This window comes from Jaculus jaculus, chromosome 5 (genome assembly GCF_020740685.1).
Source record: "Jaculus jaculus isolate mJacJac1 chromosome 5, mJacJac1.mat.Y.cur, whole genome shotgun sequence".
NCBI classification, from domain to species: domain Eukaryota; kingdom Metazoa; phylum Chordata; class Mammalia; order Rodentia; family Dipodidae; genus Jaculus; species Jaculus jaculus.
Genome location: NC_059106.1, coordinates 117614466 through 117636721, shown reverse-complemented (window position 1 = coordinate 117636721; position 22256 = coordinate 117614466).

Below are 22256 nucleotides of genomic sequence, written 5' to 3'. Positions count from 1 at the left end.
TATTATCTGCAATGAGCTTTTGATCAGAGAAACCTGCAAGGTTTCCTAAAAGAATGACATATTTCTGTCAGAGTACTTGATGACCCACCAAAGATCAGTGGTAATACCCTATTGCTAAAGACTCCATATGCAGCTGACACGTAAAATGGAAAGGCATGGCTGGAGGCCAGGAGAAAGTCAGTTCCCAGACAGTCAGCATGTCTAGTGCCAGAAGATGCTACATGGGCGACTGGGGGAAATAACCAATATCTGTCCAAGCAACTCATGGTCTAACCTACTTAGCAACAAATAACCTGGTGTGATGCCCACACAAGTGCAGTAGTGGCACACAGCCATGGTGGGGAACCAACTGCTCTTGATTTGGCTAACTGTTCCCCTCAGTGGTGTGGGCCCCATAGCTGGAGCTGGGAAACAAGTCAGAACCATATCCAAACATAAGCCCACTCTCCAATATCAAGCTACCATCAATCATGGGGTACAAGAGGGCCTACACCTATTAAACTCTCTATAAAAAAAGTTAGGGTTATCTCATTTGTCCTGTTGCTAACTTACTCTCTGTTGGAGATTCTGCTTCTCTTTTGCAGATAGATGCAGATCCTAAGGAGAGAGCTGCCCCATCATACCTCAAAAACGCCCCGGCTGAAACTAAGGAAAATTGGCGCAACAAGCAAAGGTGCTGTTTTTGTGATGAACCAGATACCAGCACAAGGGGGAAGGAGACCAACACAGAGAAAAATCAACTCCTACCAAATCAGAAAGCCAGAGACCCAGAGGCCCCTAACACCTCATCACTGAAGCAGACCAAAAATGAACCCAACATAGCTCAGGGAAATTTTGCGTAAGAGGGGGTGGAAAGTATGTCAGAGCCACATGTTGGGTCATGATATGCAGAGACATTTATCGTACCAATAACTGTGGGTTAACTCCACAATGTGCGACCCATATACCTCAAAAAGGAGGGGCTATTGGGAAGGGGGTAGGTCATGGATGAGCCTAATAATGGTACCAAACTGCCTGTTTGCTGAATAGAAAACTAATTAAGAATTTTTTTAAAAAGATAAAAAATGTACTTGCTAATCTACAAGATAGAAAGGTATCTGTGTCACAATATTCTTAGCAGTATTACTTATGTTTGAAGGTTGACTAAAACTTTGATACATTCATGTAAAGCAACACTATGCAATCATGTTAAAAGATAAAGTGCACACTGTAGGGAGTACAGTAAGCAAGAGCTGCATGGGACTAGGGTCATGATTGCATTGACCGCACAAAGACACAAGGGAAATTTTAGGGGTGATGGCTAGGAATGACTGTACAACAAGTAATATGTACTAAAGTCTTATCCATTCCATGTGGTGTTTAGTATTTGATAATAAGTTATCACCAATAGCTATCTTTAGGGTAGGGATTGTGAAGAACTTTCACACTAAATATTCTACATTATTGCTACTTTGTGACATGTTAATTATGAATTACTTAGTAATCAAAAAACACCAACTTAAACCACTAAACAACATATATCATGGCATATGAACATATATAATTACATACCATGTTTAATTCACCTTCTTAATTGTAAGTTATTATTACTGCTGTCACTACTTTTCAATTTATGAGACAAGTATGAAAATAACAAATTTGCAATTATTTAGATTATTAGCTATGTTCCTATGCAAAATTGAGTGAAAGTCTTTTAAAAATTACAGTACTTGATAACATGGCTATTTGTGTAGTAAATGTTCAAAATTCAGTACTTTCTGATGTTTCTAATAAACAAAGGAAAATGTAAGAAAAATACTTTAGATTAGCTCAGTAACAAATACATTGGAGATACACAAAGAAAATCAAATTTCACTGAGGAAAATAAAAGACATGTAAATCATATACCACCTTCATAATGACAATATATTTTAAAAATTAAGTTATATATAAATTTGTCTATAAATATGATATAATTTCAGTAGATGTGTTACTATATAAATTAAAATCTTAAATTTAAAACAAACTAAAAGGGCCACAAAATAAAAGACTTTTCAAAATGTATAACAGTAAAGGAATGGCTTCATAATAAAATTCATCATATAGTCAGTATAATTTTTAAAAATTGCATTGGCATTTGACTATGTAACAGATATGATTGGAAGGACCAAATATCACCCTAAAGTACATATAAGAATAGATCGGGGTTGGAGAGTTAGCTTAGTGGTTAAGACTCTTGCCTGTGAAACCTAAGGACCCATGTTTGACTCTCCAGGTCCCACATAAACCAGATGTACAAAGTGACATAAGCATGCAAGGTCACACATGTGCACAAGGTGGCACAAGCCTCTGGAGTTACAGTGGCTGGAGGCCGTGTAATGCCAATTCTTTCTCTCTCCCTCTCACTCTCTCACATAAAAAAGGACAGTCTGTTGGGCTTGCCTAAAAAAATTGATCATATGATAAAGACAATATTTCAAGTTAGAGGAGATAAAGAATTATTCAATAGATACTGAGGGCTCAGCTAACCAGCTCAAAAAGAGACAAGTTCCATACAAACTTAGAACAGTTTGGACTGGGGAGATGACTCAGTGAATAAAGTGCTTGCCACTCAAGTCAGAGTAATGCAGTTCAATATCCAGACCCAAAGTAAAAAGACAAAAGCCAATGGTGACCTTCTGTAATCCCAGTAAGCTGACAGTGAGATGAGAGGTGGAGAATTTCCCTGGACAGCTCATGGAAAGTTCAGAAAAGAATAGCAGAGAGATAATCCAGAGAAAGAAACCCTGTTTCATTCAAGGTGGCAAGGCAAGGAACGACTCAAAAATTGTACTCTGGCTTCCACATATGCGCTGTGGCACATGTGTTAATGTACTCACACATATACATGAGCATGCATACATACACATACACCCAATTTTGTCGAAAATTTGAAAGGTAAAGGTTTTTAATTCAAAATATGCAAATCCAGTCAAAATATTCCTGTGAATATCATGATTTTTAGTACTATTGGTATCTAGCCAGATATGAAGATCCAAAATACAGCCTGGGATGGTGGCTCATTATTGTAATCCTAAAACTAGGGAGGGTGAGACATGAGAATTCAAGACCAGACTAGACTACAGAGTTAGACAATGTCTCAAAAAAAAAAAAAAAATTAAAAACCCACTGTTTGAACGCACCTAGCAGGGCTGGACTCAGATCCACCCCCAGTTACATGTCCCCTGTAGCACAGATCTGCCTGACAGAGGTTCAGGTATAAAGTTTAATAAAAATTTTCCGAATCTATGTGGCCATACAGTCAAACTATTACATTTAAACTACCACAGTTTCCTTAAAAATTAAGAAAAATAAGACCATTCATTAGAACAATCATGGACTATTTACAGATATTTTAAGAGGTACCTACTATTTTCCAGATAGCATGCTAAATTAGCATATCTGACATAGTTGTGCCCTGTACAAAGTTCACATTCTAACAACTACCTTAAAATACTTGGCTTTTTTCCATGGACTGAGATCCTGAACTGAGTAATAAAGCAGTAAGCAAGCTCAGTGGCAGCTTTTATCACTCTATTTCCTCCCTGCTGATGAGACAATATGATACAGGCTGTTCACTCTCACCATGCTTTCCCCACCATGATGGATTTACACACACAAATGTAAGCCAGAAATAAACTCTTGCTTTCCTTAACCAGCTTCTGGTAGAACATTTTGTCTCAGCAAAGAGAAAGTAACTGATGCATTCCTTTGAAGCTATTATGTCCCATCATTTGTGCATCTATCTTACTATTGACAGCTTTCCTATTTCTTCAGTCATTTACTTCTTCTGGTTTCCAGCAAGGACAAAAGTAAAACAGGTGTCTAGAATTTAATAATATGCATCATTTCTTATAATTTTTTATAAAAACAGATAAAATGAAATATGGTTAAAGTCTATGTTTTTGAATGCCTTTGATTACTTATCAGACTATGCTTTAAGGAGGTAGGCCTCTTTACAACGTTGAAGCAAAATATCTTTCCAAAACTGGTCACTAATAATTTCTCTATTTAAGTCCCACAGAAGCCTCAGGACCAAATGATAACTTCTCCTTAGCAGGTTCATAAACCTGAACTGAGAAAAAGGTCATGACAACAATTTCAAGAGCACATATCTTACAGAACAGTATTTTACCAGGCCCTGGACATGCCCCTTGGGTCCTTCACATACATTGTTTATGATCTAGCACACAGGAAAGAGAAAACCCCAGACAATAATTACTGAAGTAACTACCATTGGTTCTTTCAGATAAGGAGCCTGAAGTGCTCTATATGCATTTATTTTGTTAAATTATTTGAAATGAAAGTTTTCAAGTCATGAATAGGTACACAAGTTAACCTCTAAAATGCAAAGAAACCTGGATTTCTATCTACTTATGCATTTCATTTTACAATTGAGAGTGACCTGTTTTCTTGCTATAATTTGTTATACATTTTATATATTACTTCTTTATAACATGTATGGCTCATAAATACTTCCTTCCAATCTGTACGATTTCTCATTTTTCAGTTGATATTTCCTTTGCAAAAGCATTTACTTATATCAAGTGCCATTTATATAGTCTTATTTTTGTTGCTTGTGCATGGGTGTCATATATAAAAATTGTTGCCAAGAATAAAGTCTCCTTTACTTTAGGGTGATTAATCCATTTTGAGTTGAGGTTTTATGTGAGGCAACATCAGAATTCATTTGCATCACTATGTATAGCTATCTTTTTTTAAAAACTGATGAAACAATTCTCTCCCTGTTTGTTCTTATCACCTTTTTCAAAGATCAGAGGAATGGAATATAGAAACGGGAACTTACTACTAGTGTTCCCTATTCTGTTCTAATTTAGGAGTTATAGTCTGTCAGTGAAGGATAAAATGTATTTTTTTTTAATTTTTATTAACATTTTCCATGATTATAAAATATATCCCATGGTAATTCCCTCCCTCCCCACCCCCACACTTTCCCATTTGAAATTCCATTCTCCATCATATTACCTCACCATTACAATCATTGTAATTACATATATACAATAACAACCTATTAAGTATCCTCCTCCCTTCCTTTCTCCACCCTTTATGTCTCCTTTTCAACTGACTGGCCTCTGCTACTAAGTATTTTCATTCTCACACAGAAGCCCAGTCATCTGTAGCTAGGATCCACATATGAGAGAGAACATGTGGCGCTTGGCTTTCTGGGTCTGGGTTACCTGACTTAGTATAATACTTTCCAGGTACATCCATTTTTCTGCAAATTTCATAACTTCATTTTTCTTTACCGCTGAGTAGAACTCCATTGTATAAATGAACCACATCTTTATTATCCACTCATCTGTTGAGGGAATCTAGGCTGGTTCCATTTCCCAGCTATTATAAATTGAGCAGCAATAAACATGGTTGAGCATGTACTTCTAAGGAAATGAGATGAGTCCTTTGGATATATGCCTAGGAGTGCTATAGCTGAGTCATATGGTAGATCAATCTCTAGCTGTTTTAGGAACCTCCACACTGTTTTCCACAATGGCTGGACCAGATTGCATTCCCACCAACAGTGCAGAAGGGTTATTTTTTTTCCACATCCCCGCCAACATTTATGATCATTTGTTTTCATGATGGTGGCCAATCTGACAGGAGTGAGATGGAATCTCAATGTAGTTTTAATCTGCATTTCCCTGATGACTAGTGATGTAGAACATTTCTTAAGATGCTTATATGCCATTTGTATTTCTTCCTTTGAGAACTCTCTATTTAGCTCCATAGCCCATTTTTTGATTGGCTTGTTTGATTCCTTATTAGTTAACTTTTTGAGTTCTTTGTATATCCTAGATATTAATCCTCTATCAGATATATAGCTGGCGAAGATTTTTTCCCATTCTGTAGGTTGCCTCTTTGCTTTTTTCACTGTGTCCTTTGCGGTGCAAAATCTTTGTAATTTCATTAGGTCCCGGTGGTTAATCTGTGGTTTTATTGCCTGAGCAATTGGGGTTGTATTCAGAAAGTCTTTGCCAAGACCAATATGTTGAAGGGTTTCCCCTACTTTTTCCTCTAGCAGTTTCAAAGTTTCCGGTCTGATGTTAAGGTCTTTAATCCATTTGGACTTAATTCTTGTGCATGGTGAGAGAGAAGAATCGATTTTCATCCTTCTGCAGATATTTATCCAGTTCTCAAAACACCATTTGCTGAAGAGGCTGTCTCTTCTCAAATGAGTATTTTTGGCATTTTTATCAAATATCAGGTGGCTATAGCTACTTGGGCTTACATCTGGGTCCTCTATTCTGTTCCACTGATCTACATGTCTGTTTTTGTGCCAGTACCATGCTGTTTTTGTTACTATGGCTCTGTAGTATAGGTTAAAATCAGGTATGGTGATACCACCAGCCTCTTTTTTGTTGCTCAGTATTATTTTAGATATTCGAGGTTTTTTGTGATTCCAAATGAAGTTTTGGATTGTTTTTTCTATTTCCATGAAGAAAGCCTTTGGAATTTTGATAGGGATTGCATTAAATGTGTAGATTGCTTTAGGTAAGATTGCCATTTTCACGATATTGATTCTTCCAATCCAGGAACAAGGGATGTTTCTCCACTTTCTAGTGTCTTCTGCAATTTCTCGCTTGAGTGTTTTAAAGTTCTCATTGTAGAGATTCTTTACTTCCTTGGTTAGGTTTATTCCAAGGTATTTTATTTTTTTGATGCAATTGTGAATGGGAGTGATTCTCTGATTTCATCCTCTGTGTGTTTGTTGTTAGCATATATGAAAGCTACTGATTTCTGTGTATTTATTTTGTATCCTGCTACATTGCTGTAGGTTTTGATCAATTCTAACAGCTTGCTAGTAGAGTCTTTAGGGTCCTTTATGTATAGAATCATGTCATCTGCAAATAATGATAACTTGATATCTTCCTTTCCAATTTGTATCCCTTTTATGTGTGTCTCTTGCCTTATTGCTATGGCTAAGACTTCCAAAACTATATTAAATAGAAGTGGGGACAGTGGACACCCTTGTCTTGTTCCTGATTTTAGTGGAAAAGCTTCCAGTTTTTCCCCATTTAGTAATATGTTGGCTGTAGGCTTGTCATAAATAGCCTTTATTATATTGAGATATGTTCCTTCTATTCCCAGTCTCTGTAGGACTTTTATCATGAAGGGATGTTGGATTTTGTCAAATGCTTTCTCTGCATCTAATGGGATGATCATGTGATTTTTGTCCTTCAACCCATTTATGTAATGTATTACATTTATAGATTTGCATATTTTGAACCATCCCTGCATCTCTGGGATAAAGCCTACTTGGTCAGGGTGAATGATCTTTTTGATATACTCTTGTATTCTGTTTGCCAATATTTTGTTGAGAATTTTTGCATCTATGTTCATGAGGGAGATTGGTCTGTAATTTTCTTTTTTTGTTCTATCTTTGCCTGGTTTTGGTATCAGGGTGATGCTGGCCTCATAGAAGGAGTTTGGTAGAATTCCTTCTTTTTCTATTTCCTGGAAAAGCTTAAGAAGCAATGGTGTTAGCTCTTCCTTAAAAGTCTGGTAAAATTCAGCAGTGAATCCATCTGGGCCTGGGCTTTTTTTAGTTGGGAGATTATTGATAACTGTTCGGATCTCCATGTTTGTTATAGGTCTATTTTAGTGATTAATCTCATTTTGGTTTAATTTAGGTAGGTCATATAAATCAAGGAAATCATCCATTTCTTTCAGATTTTCATATTTTGTGGAGTATATGCTTTTATAGTATGTCCCTATGATTTTTTGAATTTCTCTGGAATCTGTTGTGATATTACCTTGTTCATCTCTGATTTTATTAATTTGTGTCTCTTCTCTCTTTCTTTTGGTCAGATTTGCTAAGGGTTAACCAATCTTGTTTATCCTTTCAAAGAACCAACTCTTGGTTTCATTAATTCTTTGGATTGTTCTTTTTGTTTCCATTTCATTAATTTCTGCCCTAATCTTTATTATTTCTTCCCATCTACTGATTTTTGGTTTGCCTTGTTCTTCTTTTTCCAAGGCTTTAAGGCGAAGCATTAGGTCATTTACTTGCGATCTTTCTAATTTCTTAATATAGGCACTTAAGGCTATAAATTTACCTCTTAGAACTGCGTTCATTGTGTCCCAGAGATTTTGGTATGTTGTGTTCTCATTATCATTTGACTCTATAAATTTTTTTATTTCCTTTTTGATTTCTTCATTGACCCACTCATCATTTAGTAGTGTATTGTTTAGTTTCCATGATTTTGTGTATGCTCTATAGCCTTTCTTGCTACTGATTTGTAGTTTAATTCCATTGTGGTCAGATAGAATGCAAGGAATTATTTCAATTTTCCTGAATTTGTTAAGATTTGCTTTGTGTCCTAATATATGGTCTATTTTAGAGAATGTTCCATGTGCTGCTGAAAAGAATGTATATTCTGCAGCCTTTGGATGAAATGTCCTGTATATATCTGTTAGGTCCATATCCTTCTATGACCTCATTTAGTCCAGATGCCTCTCTGTTTATTCTTTCCCTGGATGACCTGTCAATTGATGAGAGTGGGGTGTTAAAGTCACCCACCATCACTGTGTTTGGTGTTATCTGTGACCTTAGTTCTAATAGTGTTTGTTTGACGAATTTGGGAGCCCCCATGTTAGGTGCATATATGTTTAGGATTGTAATGTCCTCCTGTTGGAGTGTGCCCTTAATCAATATAAAGTGACCTTCCTTATCTTTCTTGACTAACGTTGGACTAAAGTCTACCCTGTCTGATATTAGGATAGCAACCCCTGCTTGTTTTCTAGGCCCATTTGCTTGAAACACTGTCTTCCAACCTTTCACCCTGAGATAATGTCTATCCTTTGTAGAAAGGTGAGTTTCTTGGAGACAACAAATTGTAGGATCCTGCTTTTTAACCCAGTCTGCAAATCTATGTCTTTTCGTTGGGGCATTGAGACCGTTGATATTAAGAGATATTATTGAAAGGTGTGTATTTATGTTTGCCATTTTTGTGTGTGTGTGTGTGTTACTGGTTCTACCTGTGCTCTCTTCTGTTAACTGGTATTTGAGTATAGCTTGTTTTTTCTAGGTTCCTTATATGTGTGCTTTTCCTTTTGTTCAGCATGGAGGATTCTATCAAGTATTTTCTGTAGAGCTGGTTTTGTCTTCAAATACTCCTTTAACCTGCTTTTGTCATGGAATGTCTTTATTTCTCCATCTATTTGAATGGATAACTTTGCAGGATAAAGTAACCTTGGTTGACAGTTGTTATCTTTCAGAACTTGGAATATATCACTCCAAGCCCTTCTGGCTTTAAAAGTTTGTGTTGAATAATCTGCCGTAATCCTGATGGGCTTGCTTTTGTAGGTAACTTGATTTTTCTCTCTAACTGCTTTCAATATTTTTTCTTTGGTGTGTGTGTTTGGAAGTTTGATTATAATATGGCGAGGAGAGGTTCTTTCTGGGTTTTGTCTGGCTGGGGTTCTAAAGGCTTCCTGTATCTGTATTGGCACCTCTTTCCCAATTTGGGGGAAATTTTCCTCTATGATTTTGTTGAAGATGCCTACTATGCCTCTGGAGTGGAGTTCTTCTCCTACTACTATGCCCTGAATTTTTATATTGGATCTTTTCATAGTGTCCCGAATATCTTGAAATTCCCACTCATACTTTTCTATAAGTTTGTCTTTCTCTTTGTTGGACTGCATTAGGTCTGCCACCTGGTCTTCTAGCTTAGATATTCTTTCCTCTCCCTCATCCATCCTACTGGTGAGATTTTCTACAGAGTTTTTTATTTCATTAACTGTGTTCTTCATTGCTAGTAATTCTGACTGGTTTTTCTTTATTATTTCTATTTCCCTATTTATGTCTTGTATTGCCTTCTTTATTTCATTAAATTGGTGTCCTGCCTCTTCTTTGATTCCTTTGATTTCCTCTTTGATTTCTTCTTTGATTGTTTTCATGTGTTCTTTGACCTCTTTGAACATATTTATAATTATTCTTTTGAACTCTTTCTCAGGCATTTCCTCTAACTCTTTCTCACTGGAGGACATTTCTGATGCATTAATTCCTTTGGTTGGATTTATATCGTCTTGCTTTTTAGTGTTTCTTGTGTTATAATGTATATATTTTTGCATCTTGGATTAAGTTAATGCTTGGATTTTCTAGCTAGCTGTGTAAAATGTATATTTTTGTTTCACTATAACATGGTAGATAAGTAATATGTCTCATGTGTATATATTCAAGCACAAAATTAAAGATGAATATTAACCTTCCCACCTCCCCCAAAAAGATGTCAGTGGTAGATTCAATGCAAATGTCTTCCATAGCCTAAGTTATTTCTGATTAAGCTTCCACTTAGTTTCCAGCAAGTGAAGCCCTGCTAGAGGAGGTGTGTCGGAAGAAACTACTTACTTTCTTACATCCAAACAGAGAGGAAAACTGCAGCAAGCAACACACCAATACCACCACCAAAAAACAGCAAGCAGCAGGGACAGCAATCAAAACACCAACACCAGCAGACAAACTCCATAGCTAAAGTTAATCTCTCCACACATTTGGGCTAGAATCAGATCCACTCCCAATGTCATACACCCCTGTAGCAGGAATCTGCCTGCTGGGGGCTGAGGTTGCAAACTCAATTTCAATAAGACACCTGAATCTAGTGAGGTAATAGATTCAAACTGCTACACTCTGTTAGTTCTCTCTCTCTGCTGTGGCTGTGTAATGAAGTGAACCACCTTCTTTTACCATGATGAAGCTTTCCCTCAAAACTGTAAGATTGAAGTAAACCCTTTCCTCCTATAAACTGTTTCTGGTCAGGATATTTTTCCCCCAGAAATGATAAGGTAACTACAACAGAAAATTGGCACTGAAAATGGGGACATTACTGCAATAAATCTGACCATGTGGCTTTGGGTGTTTGGGATGTGTTTGTGGAAAAATATGGAAGGATTTGGTACTTTGGAAATGAAGAAGCTTTGTGGTGTTGTAAGCAGAACTTGATGGACTATTCTGTGGAGAGTTTAAAAATACAATGTGGAGACAATTATGGACTATAAAGATTTGTCTTATGAAGTTTCCAAGGTGAAGGAAAGAACTTTGTTGGAACTGGGCTACAATGGTGGTCAAGCTGACTACATTCTGAACAATGCCCTAAGAATTTGATATAAGTTAAATTTAAAAATAATGAAGTGGGAGCTGGAGGCATGGCTTAGCAGTTAAGGCATTTGTGTGCAAAGCCAAAGGACCCAGGTTCAATTCCCCAGGACCCATGTTAGCCAGGTGCACAAGGGGGCGCAAGCATCTGGAGTTCATTTGCAATAGCTGGAATACTTGGCATGCCCATTCTCTCTCTCTCCCGCTTTCTCTGTCAAATAAGCAAATAAATAAAAATTTAAAAAAATAATGAATTGGAAAAAAAAAACAAAGAAAGGGCTGGAGAGATGGCTTAGTGATTAAGGTGTTTGTATGCAAAGCCTAAGGGCCCATGTTGGACTCTCCAGATCCCACATTAGCCAGATGCACAAAGGTGAGGCAGGAGCAAGTTTGCACATGCTCACTAGGTGGCACAGCATCTCTGTGTCTGTCTCTCTCTGCCTTTCTCTGTCTCTCTTAAAATATAATGAAGTTCTGTCTTTGGCATAAATAAAGAACAGAAAAATATGACAAACATACAGTTTATCACAGGAAAATTCAAGCAAGTTTGAAGTTATAGGCAAGTAACTGGTTTTAGGGCATTTAAGTAGATTGCCACCATTAAAGATGGACAACCTGTTTTGCATTGGGAAAATTGGAAAGAAGCCCTGTGGGTAAAACCCAACCTATGGGAGACTCAAGCTAATAATAATGCAAATTCTTTTGAAAAGAGGGGCCTTGAAGGAGTATCTTTCTTTTAAAGCTCAAACTTTATTCCCATCCAAATTTACAAATTTGGCTATGCTGCCCACCTGGTACAAGTTTTGGAAATGTGAGAAATTTAGGAAAGAGTATCATGAAGTGCACAGGGTTTTAGGAGCCACTAAGATGTGGCAATATGAAGCCTGGTTGAAATCCCTATATGGAGACCTCTTAAGGCCATTGTATAGAGCTAACTAGATGAACCTGAACCTTGGGTTGCAGTGGAGACCCTGGAAGTTTAAGATATTATAATTAAGGGATAGCTACCAAGGAAATCTGCTATCTCTGGTTCAGGCAGATCTGCCTGGAGAAAAAGAGCACATCAAAAGGACAAAAAGTTGCTGAAGTCTTTTGGAACCAAAGGAGTTTATCACCAGTCTGAAATGAGATATGGAACTGTAGATGTTTGACGTTTTCCCTGATAGTTATTTATCTTGTATTGGTCTCCTTATTATGCTTTCTTTTCCACTGGGGATATTAACTCTTGGTCATAACTTGTATTTTGATTTTATAATGCTCACAATTAAGAACTTATGAGACTTTGAACTTTAATACGGTGTTAAAATTGGTGAAGTCTATTGGGGGTGGGGTTTGAAGTAGATTGAATGCATTTTGCACTGTGAGGTGATCATAAGTCTATGGAACCATAGGTGGAACGTAGTGGCTTCAATATAAGTTTCCCCTTAGCCTCAGGTGTTTGTATTTGAGCTTTCTGCTTAGTCCACACCTGGTGGAGTCTTTGGGAGGATAAGGTCTGCTAGAGGAAGTATATCACTAGGGGTGGACCTTGGTGTTGAGAAGTCCAGCCCTGTGTGTTCAGAGCCAGTTGACATTCCTATTGTTTCTATGCTGTGGATGTACGATTCAGTGCACCAGCTTTCTTCACCATGATGAAATTTCCCTTTAAAACTATAAACATAAAATAAACTTTTTCCTCCCATAAATTGCTTCTTGTCCAGTGTTTCTCCCAGTAATGAAAAGGTAACTGTAACAGTGTCACATAGCTGGACTTTATGTACATGTATCTAATAATACTCTTATTTTCCATAAAGGTAATAAAGCTTATGACAAAGAAAAAAAATTGTATTAAGGTGAAAAAAAGCCTTTCCTCACCTTTCTATATAATTGCACCCAGCTCCCTGCCTTTCTACTCAAAGTAGCCACCCTTTTCTGGTCTTGGAGAAATTTAACATGAAGATACATAACTTGTAATGATCTAAATGGGGTTAACATATAAATATCTTGAACTTTTTATGTGTTCAGTAACAATGTGCAATAGAGAGTTTTCTGGAACCACAATGCAGTTCTATCTTAGGCTGTTGAAAGACACAGCTTAATTTCCGAAAAGCCAAAAATGAAGTCATTTTTTCCTGATTTTTGGAAACTTCCATCCTTGCTTTGGTATCAGGTAACTCTCCTTTATAAGAGATTCAGAAATCTAATTGGAATACATGTTGTGATACTTCTTTCAGTAGGGTTTATCCAAAGAATAATAGCACTTTATCAGGACCAAGCCACACCGCAGGACTTTACTTATCAAGGAAAAGGCTTTGCTTTATGCTCTGTACAACATACAAGAGTCAGGTTAATTCCAGGCAACAGCTATTTTTCTCTTTCCTATGAACAATGCCAACCAAAACCCTCCCTGATTGCTTGCTATATCTACCTCACACCAGCCTTGTATAACTTTGCTGAGACCTTGAAACTCAATAAAACTACCTTCAAGTTCATAATAACGGAAAGAAAACATTGATCCCACTTCTTCATATTGGAGTCAGCAAGATCACATAATCTCCTAGTTATGTTTCTTAGTCGTTACCCCAACAAATCCAAAATTTAAAAGACATCTTCTCAGCATTCAAGTATGACCAAAGGGAAAAATACCAATAACACGATTTAAAGTCAATAATGTCTTTAACACCAACAAGAAGAGCATGAGAGAGCAAGAGAGAGACCTACCCTGCCTAAACAAGGCAGAAGACAAGGACTGACCCAAAAGTTTTTCTCTGACTTGCATACATGCAGTGCCTGCTCTCATACATAAACATACATTCATTAATATATACATGCACACGTACTAATACATATAGGAAAAATGAAAATGTATAATTTTAAAAACGTAGCCTTGTTAAATTCCTAAAGAGGATAACTTCTCACCCATGTTCCTGAAGCACTGGTAACTCACTGGGTCATATACACCATCCCACACACATGTACAGAAGACATGAAAGTAGAAGGGGTGCTAGCTGGAAAGACAAGGGGAATCAAAGTGGAGATGAACAATATTAGGTAATGGGGAATGAATATAATCAAAATATATTATATAAATCATGAAAATATCATAATGAAACTTGTTCTTACAGATAATATATGGCAACACAAACCTCATTTTTAAAAATGAGCCCAGAATGTCTTGAAACATGAAACTCCATACATGTGCCAGGGAAGAACCCACATTTAGGTAAAAAGAAAAAAAATTCCTACTCAGAAAACAGTGTCTTTTCTAGAACAAAACTCTTTCTAGTCATTTCCACTAATCAGACAGTGTCTTGTTGCTCTGTCATCAATGAGAACAGATGGATCTGACAGAGAAGACTTCTTAGAAGTTTTATCACATCAGGAAAGCAGTGCTGTCCCTTGTACCTCACAGGTCAGAGATGGAAAGGAGGCCCATCTTCTGGTCTCTGGCTTCTAAAGGCCAACGTACCTGAATAGCCATTTATCTGTTTGCACTGTCCCAAATTCATCATGAAATGTCCATATCCACAAGGTACCCCAAGGGAGACATGGGGAAAGAAAAACCAGTGAGAAAGCCAGATATGCACATTCAAGAGAGCATCTGAGCCAAAAGGGGAAAAAATGGGTTTAATTTGTTTCAATGTCACCTTTTTTTAAAAAAAAAAAATTTTTATTAGCATTTTCCATGATTATAAAAAACAATCCCCTGTTAATTCCCTTCCTCCCCCCCACTTTCTCCTTTGAAATTCCATTCTCCATCATATTACCTCCCCATCTCAATCATTGTACTTACATATATACAATATCAACCTATTAAGTACCCTCCTCCCTTCCTTTCTCTTCCCTTTATGTCTCCTTTTTAAATTACTGGCCTCTGCTACTAAGTATTTTGATTCTCACACAGAAGCCCAGTCATCTGTAGCTAGGATCCACATATGAGAGAGAACATGTGGCGCTTGGCTTTCTGGGCCTGGGTTACCTCACTTAGTGTAATCCTTTCCAGGTTCATCCATTGTTCTGAAAATTTCATAATTTCATTTTTCTTTACCGCTGAGTAGAACTCCATTGTATAACTGTGCTACATCTTTATTATCCACTCATCAGTTGAGGGTCAATGTCACCTTTTGATTGTCATTGCTATACCTGCCACTGCCTGAACCTAGGAGAGCCATATAATCAAACCCAATTTTCACTTCTAACAATTTCCCATGTTAGGGCAAGCATAGAACTGTAAAGAATTCCCACTCAAATATATAAGCTTTGTGATACAGGTAAGCTGTGGGACTATAGGAAAACAAAAGAAAGACCTTTAATATTAAATTGTACATAGAGAAACTATCTTTAGATCTTTACCAGTAAATTCATTGCTGCAGTTAAGTTCTGGGAACAAAGGTGTGACCAAACAATATAGCACTGGAAGAAGGATTGGTTTAATTGAATTTTAAGTGCTTTTGCAGCTTTCAAAGGATATAACTTTTTTATATAACACTTATTCACAAAATACTTAACTAAAAACAGTGAGCAAAGCTGTGAAGGAATTAATCACTGTCCACTATAGAAAGGTAATAACTATCTAACATCTGCCTATTTACATTCATGAAAAATAAAATGTATTAGTACCCATGAGTAAATAAGAACATATTTGAAATATAAAAGCATGCTTAAAATTCACAAACTTTGTACCTTATAATAGCAGGGCCTCAGGTGTCCATGCAAGCAAAAAAGTACTTAACATATTGCTGGTTATCATGTAAATTAGTTCAACCCCTTGATAAAACAGTTCATCTTCATCTAACAATGCTGAAGATAGGACAACCTAGGCCTGAATTTGAAACTTCTGTTTATGTCTACAGACATCTTAATCGCTCATATTCTTCTGAAGCACCTATAAGGCTAGCAAGATACAAAATTGTGAGCCCTATCTCCAGGGTCTGTGATTGAGTGGCCTTGACAAGGAACCTGAAAATGAGTAATAGTGATGCTATGGATTCAAAGGTTACTGAGACCCTCTACGTCAGAGCAACATGTGAACTCCTAGACATGTAAACAAGGCTGCTCATGGCAGCTTTCTTCATCATACCCCAAACTACAGACAACTCAAATAGTATCATTAGATGACCAATGGATTTCCATACAACAAAGATAATAAACTATAGCTTCATGAAGTAATATGAGTGATAGTAATATATATACATAATATGAAGCAAAAAGATAAAATATTCAAGGAATATATTCAGTACAACATCATGTGTATAATGTCCCCAACTGACAAAACTAAACTATATCATTTACAGATACCAAATGAAATAGCAATCATGATGCAAGACAAGTTTATGATTCTTACCAAGGTAGAAATGCAATCTACAAACTTAATGCTCATTCTGATGTTGTGTTTCTTCAATTGTACGTATGATTTCAACACACATTTCCTTAGGAATTTCATACTTAATGACAAAAGGAAGAAATATGTGCAAAGGAGAGAAATCCTTAAAATGGATAAGTTAAGAAAGGTCTCAAAGATGTTGACATATAAAGTTGATGGAAAAGGGTATAGATGATTTTAATTACTAGATTCAAACATTTAAGAATAAAGAAGTTGAAAACTCTTACTTTTCTCCAGTGATTTTCTATTTACCTATTTTTATAAAATTCAATAAGATTTAATAAATTATGTTTCCTTTCACTGTCATTGGAAAAGATTTTGAGGAGGCTTACCCTTTAAAATTTTAGGAGAATACAGAGATTCGTTTAATGGTACCAATTATACTTTCATTCTAGAATCAGGCTATTGTCTGTGTTACACGCTTTTAGATGAGGAACTGCAAACAGAAAAGGCACTTCTGGGTTTGAGTCTTTTCAGCAAGTAGTAATGCATCAACACATTCTGTGATCCAAAAATTTTCTCAGCATTTCTTCCTCTATTCTTTCCCAGAAGTCAGACAAGAGTTGCTTTTCTTCTAAACACAGAATTTTCACTTTAATCTATGAGGTTAAAAAAAAAAAGGTTTTGCAAAATATTGATTTCTTCAGCTGTTTAGGGATAAATCACAGTTCATGTCTAATATATTTGTTTCATTTCCCTGAATCATTTCCAGCTTTGCTCATAAAGCTACATCCTGAAATTGGAACTGCTTTTCCTTCTGATGTGTGTATCTATAGAATGATGTCTAGATGAGTTCTAATGTTAGTAATTAACTCATGATTCTAAAAATTGATAGGTAAACCATATGGCCCTCCTCCAAGCCTCTTCCAGCTCCCAAAGAAAATCATAGGTCAACCAAGAATCTGTTTGTTACAAAAATTCAGTGATGACACTTCTCAGAAGAATTCTCACAGATCACTTCTTTTGGATTTAAAGAAAAGTGATAGTCAGCCGGGCGTGGTGGCACACACCTTTAATCCCAGCACTCGGGAGGCAGAGGTAGGAGGATCGCCGAGAGTTCGAGGCCACCCTGAGACTACATAGTGAATTCCAGGTCAGCCTGAGCCAGAGTGAGACCCTACCTCGAAAAACCAAAAAGAAAAAAAAAGAAAAGTGATAGTCATCAATACAATTGAAATAGGAAAATACTTAAAAATATACCCATGGAGCTATCATTTATAGCAATTAATTGCCAGGATATTATGACACCTGATAACCATAACCTACCCCTCCCAAATCTCTTTCAGGTTTTGGCCCCACAAAAAGTAAGAATGCAAATAGTCTAGGCCTGGGGTTACAACCCTGTGATACTGGCCTCTAAGCAAGATTGTAGGAGGTTTAGGCAAGATTACAAGTTCGAGACTTTTCTGGACCACACTGTGAGGTCAAGCCTAGCCCAAGCAACTTAATGAATCTTTACCTAAAAATAAATGTAAAATGACAGTATAATTCAGTTTTAAAGCACTTGCCTAGCATATACAAGACTCTAGGTTCACTCTTCAGTACTGAAATATATACAAACATACATACTAAACAAATGAATGAATAAATAAATGAACAAATAAATCTCTCTACTTCTCATTCCCTTCCCCTTTCTTCTTTATTTGTATATTTCTCACTTACTTTTAGTTCCTTTCTTACTTCTAGATTCTTCTTCCAAAGGAAAACAAAAATTCCAGTCACATTCTTTACCCTTTCCGTACTATAAATCTTCCCTTAGGCTGGTCAACACTGAGTGTTCTTGCCTCCTCTAAGGAGCTTTCCTGACTCAGTCTCTTCTCTCAAGAGTAAATGTGTCTCTTCTTTGTTTCTATACTACCGTGTGAAATCCTCTTTTATGTGCTTCCTAAAGCACAGTAATTACTTGTCTGTGTGTTTATGGCTCCCACTGCTCATTAAGTGGGAAGCCATGTTTGCTTAACGTTTCTACCTTAAAGTTTCTATTTAATGTTTTTACCACCTTTCTGTGAACTAAAGTTCCAGAAAAGTGTTAAATGTGTTGCACCTACTTCCAGCAAGGCTGAATGGACTGACAACGCTACTGTGATTACAGGAAGATAGAATGTTGCAAGACCAAAGCCTAATTACCTTAGTCTACCTTTAGCGCCCCCCCCCATCAGTGTCATTATTGCCTACCTCTGTGTCTGACCTAACAGGCACGGGCACGTGACTATCAATTGATCAGGTACACCCCTTTTTGAATGTACTGACAGACCACCATCTCCCATCAACCCAAGCATGTGAGGCCTGTGGTGATTTCCCCGTTTTGCTGTAACCCACCTACCTGATGGTCAGCCAATGTATTTGAGAACTACCTTGATTTATGACTTTCCTTTGTTCTGAAACTATAAAACTTTTGTGAAATCAACATGCTGACATATGGAATTTGGGGTAAACTAAATCTGTGTTCCTGGGCCATAGCCATTCATATTTGGCTCCAGAATAAATTATTATCAGAGGTAAGATCTGTGTCTTTTGAGTTGAATCTGCTATAGCCTGTTGATAGCAAAACTACCACATGGAAAGTACGTGGAAGGCACCCTAGACTTCTAAACAAAGAGACTTATAATCAAAAGGATCATTAGATAAATTACAATGCAGGCAAGGAAAAACATAATAAAGGCACTAACTGATTTGTGAACAAAAGATGAGGACCCAGAAAAGTAAAAATCCTTCTCAATGAATGAGCAGAACAGCAATGGAAGTCCCTAACCAGAAAGTAGCTCTCTATGAGTAATATTCTGACCTTCGGCCTTCCCTCTAGTCCTCTGCATTTAAATTGCTTGGAATTATTTTTTGTCCATACTTAATCTTTTATGGTCAATGGAAAAACTCAATAGTCCACTTTTGGTAATGATCTCTAAATCTATTCAGTCATTCCTCTAGGTTTCATCCATTACTTCTGAAGTGAAATGAAAAATTATAAGCCAATCTCCTCCTTTTTATTTCTCCATTCCTTCAATATCTCTTGTATTTTAGAATTATTCCCAATGTGCAATTACAATCCCATCACTTCCCTGCACAAAAGCTTTTAATAACTCATGAACTACTGAATTAATTTCCAGTTCTCAGATCCAAGGCACATTACAATGTGGCTAAAACCAATGATTTTATCATTATCTCCAACCACCATCTTATTTCAGCCATTCAGCATTCCTCAACATTATCTGTATCATTCAGCCTCATATTCTGCTTCTTTTTTTCAGCTGGTTGTAGTTTTCCTGTTCATATCCACTGGTCAAATTCTAGCAACTTTATACAAGTGGCTCAAGTATCAATTCCCTGATTAAGCCTCCACTGCTGGCTATTTTTCCTACAAAACAATGTAATTTCTCCCACTTTAAAGATTGGCACCTTCATCCTTTACACTGTTTTGTTTCATTGCTCTGTTATGCACAGGCTATTAGAACTATATAGGGTTTTCCACACACAATAAAATATATCCCTTCCAAAGTTCTAATTAGCCATATGTCTAGAATTATCTGGAGAATTGTATAATGAAAATTATATAATTATATAATAAAATTCATCTCTGAACTTAGAAAACACCTGATACTGGTCCCAGCCCCATGAATAATCTTCTAGATGTCTAGAATGGGTACCAGCTCACAGTACTTCCTCATAACCCATTGAAGGAATGCAAAGTTAAGAGAAACCTACATTATCATTTTAAAGAACTAATGAGCATGCCCTCAAGTGGACAAAGATTTGGTTGTATTCACTTTTTTTTTTGCACAGTACCCTCTGTTGAGTTTTCTCTCTGCTGAGGAAAAGAATAGACCAACAATAAGTTCTTAAAGATATATTAGATTAGGATCAACTCTTGGAATACTCTAAAGTATGCCAAGGATGTCAGAGTCCAGCTAATAGGAAAGGTTGAGCAAAGAAGCAGCAACTAAGACAAAGGAGCTGAATGGGAAATGGAGAGGCTAGGAAGCCTAGACCTCTGTGTTTCCATTGCTTGGGACCATACATCAAGATGGCCTCTTATTGTCAACCACATCTTACTAGGCATAGGAATTGAGGTCTTTTCAAGCCAATATTTCAATATTTTTCTAGGGGAAGCTAGGCCACAGGGGATTCTCTACTAATAAGAATTATACATAAAAAGAGATTTCATCACTAAGCCATTTCTAATGTTTGAAGAAGAATCTATTTCTGAGGGAAAAAAAGTCACAAGAATGATCCTCCATTTTCCTACAGTTTATGTCTTATAATTACTCAAGACAGACACATCCTAGCAAGCATATTAAAGACCTGAAATTTAGATCACACCATAAGTCATTAATATCCAACACACAGCAGCATGGCCTGCATTTTAAAGTTTCAGCTGGCTTTGCCTGTCAATAATGAATGCACGTACATGTTTAAGAGCCATCAGTGAAGTTTTGCCCCTCTTCCTACTTACTAAAAGCAGGACTGAGTATAGCTCAGTGGTAGACCACATGTGTAAAGCCCTAGGCACACTCTCCAGTAACACCAAAACAATGAAAAAAGAATTAAGGCATACGTCTACTAAATAGCATTTTCAATGTTAGTCAGGAGTGAACACAATTTTGTTGTCAACACTACCACCAACCTTCCCTATAAGAATTTTCTTAATGCTCATACCCATATATTAATGCTACTCTCACTTTTGGTTAGAGAAGCTTCTCTTTTCCGATGTCTATGACCACTAGGATGACTCAAAATGCACTATAGTGCTGAGAAGAAGTGATAGAGGAGAATTTAGCCCTGAGACATCTCTATCACACATTCCAAGGCTCAGGTACATTTGAAAGAGATAGTGGAAAGAATGTAAGGGCCAAAGGAAGGGTAGGAATGCTTACAATGCACTCTTCCAGACACAAAATGGCTTGGATATCCATGATCTCAAGGTGCCTGGTACTACTACACAAGAACATCACAACAGGAGGCAAAGATGATGACGCCAAAATAAAAAAGAGAGACTAATTGAGAGGGGGAGAGAGGATATGATGGAAGGTGGATTCGTGAAGGGGAAAGTGGAAAGAAGAGGGATTATCATGGTTTATTGTCTGTAATTATGGAAGTTGTCAATTAAAAAGTTTAAAAAAAAAGATTTCAGCTGGGCATGATGACGCACACCTTTAATCACAGCACTGGGGTGGCAGAGGTAGGAGGCTACATAGTGAATCCCAGGTCAGCCTGGGCTAGAGTGAGACCCTACCTCAAAAAAAAAAAGAAAGAAAGAAAGAAAGATTTCAGAGACATATCTAGCTGTATTTTCCATAATGTAATCCCATCAGTTGCTTCTAATGAAAACATGAAAGTCTCTCTTTCTCCCATCTTTTCCAACATTTCTATCAAAGAAAAGTTTTGTTTCTTTGAAACCAATTTCATTGCTCAGAAGACTAGCCTGTGCTCCCTCCAATGATGCTCAAGGACAAGATAACCCTGATGCTTCCAGCACTCCTTTTGAAAATGCAGTCTACCTGCATACATCACTGGCCACATAAAATAGGAATGAGGTGGGGAATGTGTCTCAGTGATAGACCACTTATGCAATATGTATATATGATAATAAAATATATCATATATGTGAGAGAAAAGATAAAAAGTGTTCAGGAATGCCAGAACTTCCTGTTAAAGATGGTAGGTAAGCTATGAAATCATTATTATTGATTACAGAATTGTATTGACATTATGATGCCAATCTAGTAAAATTTTCTAATTTTAGGAATAAAACAATGAAATTCTAGGAAG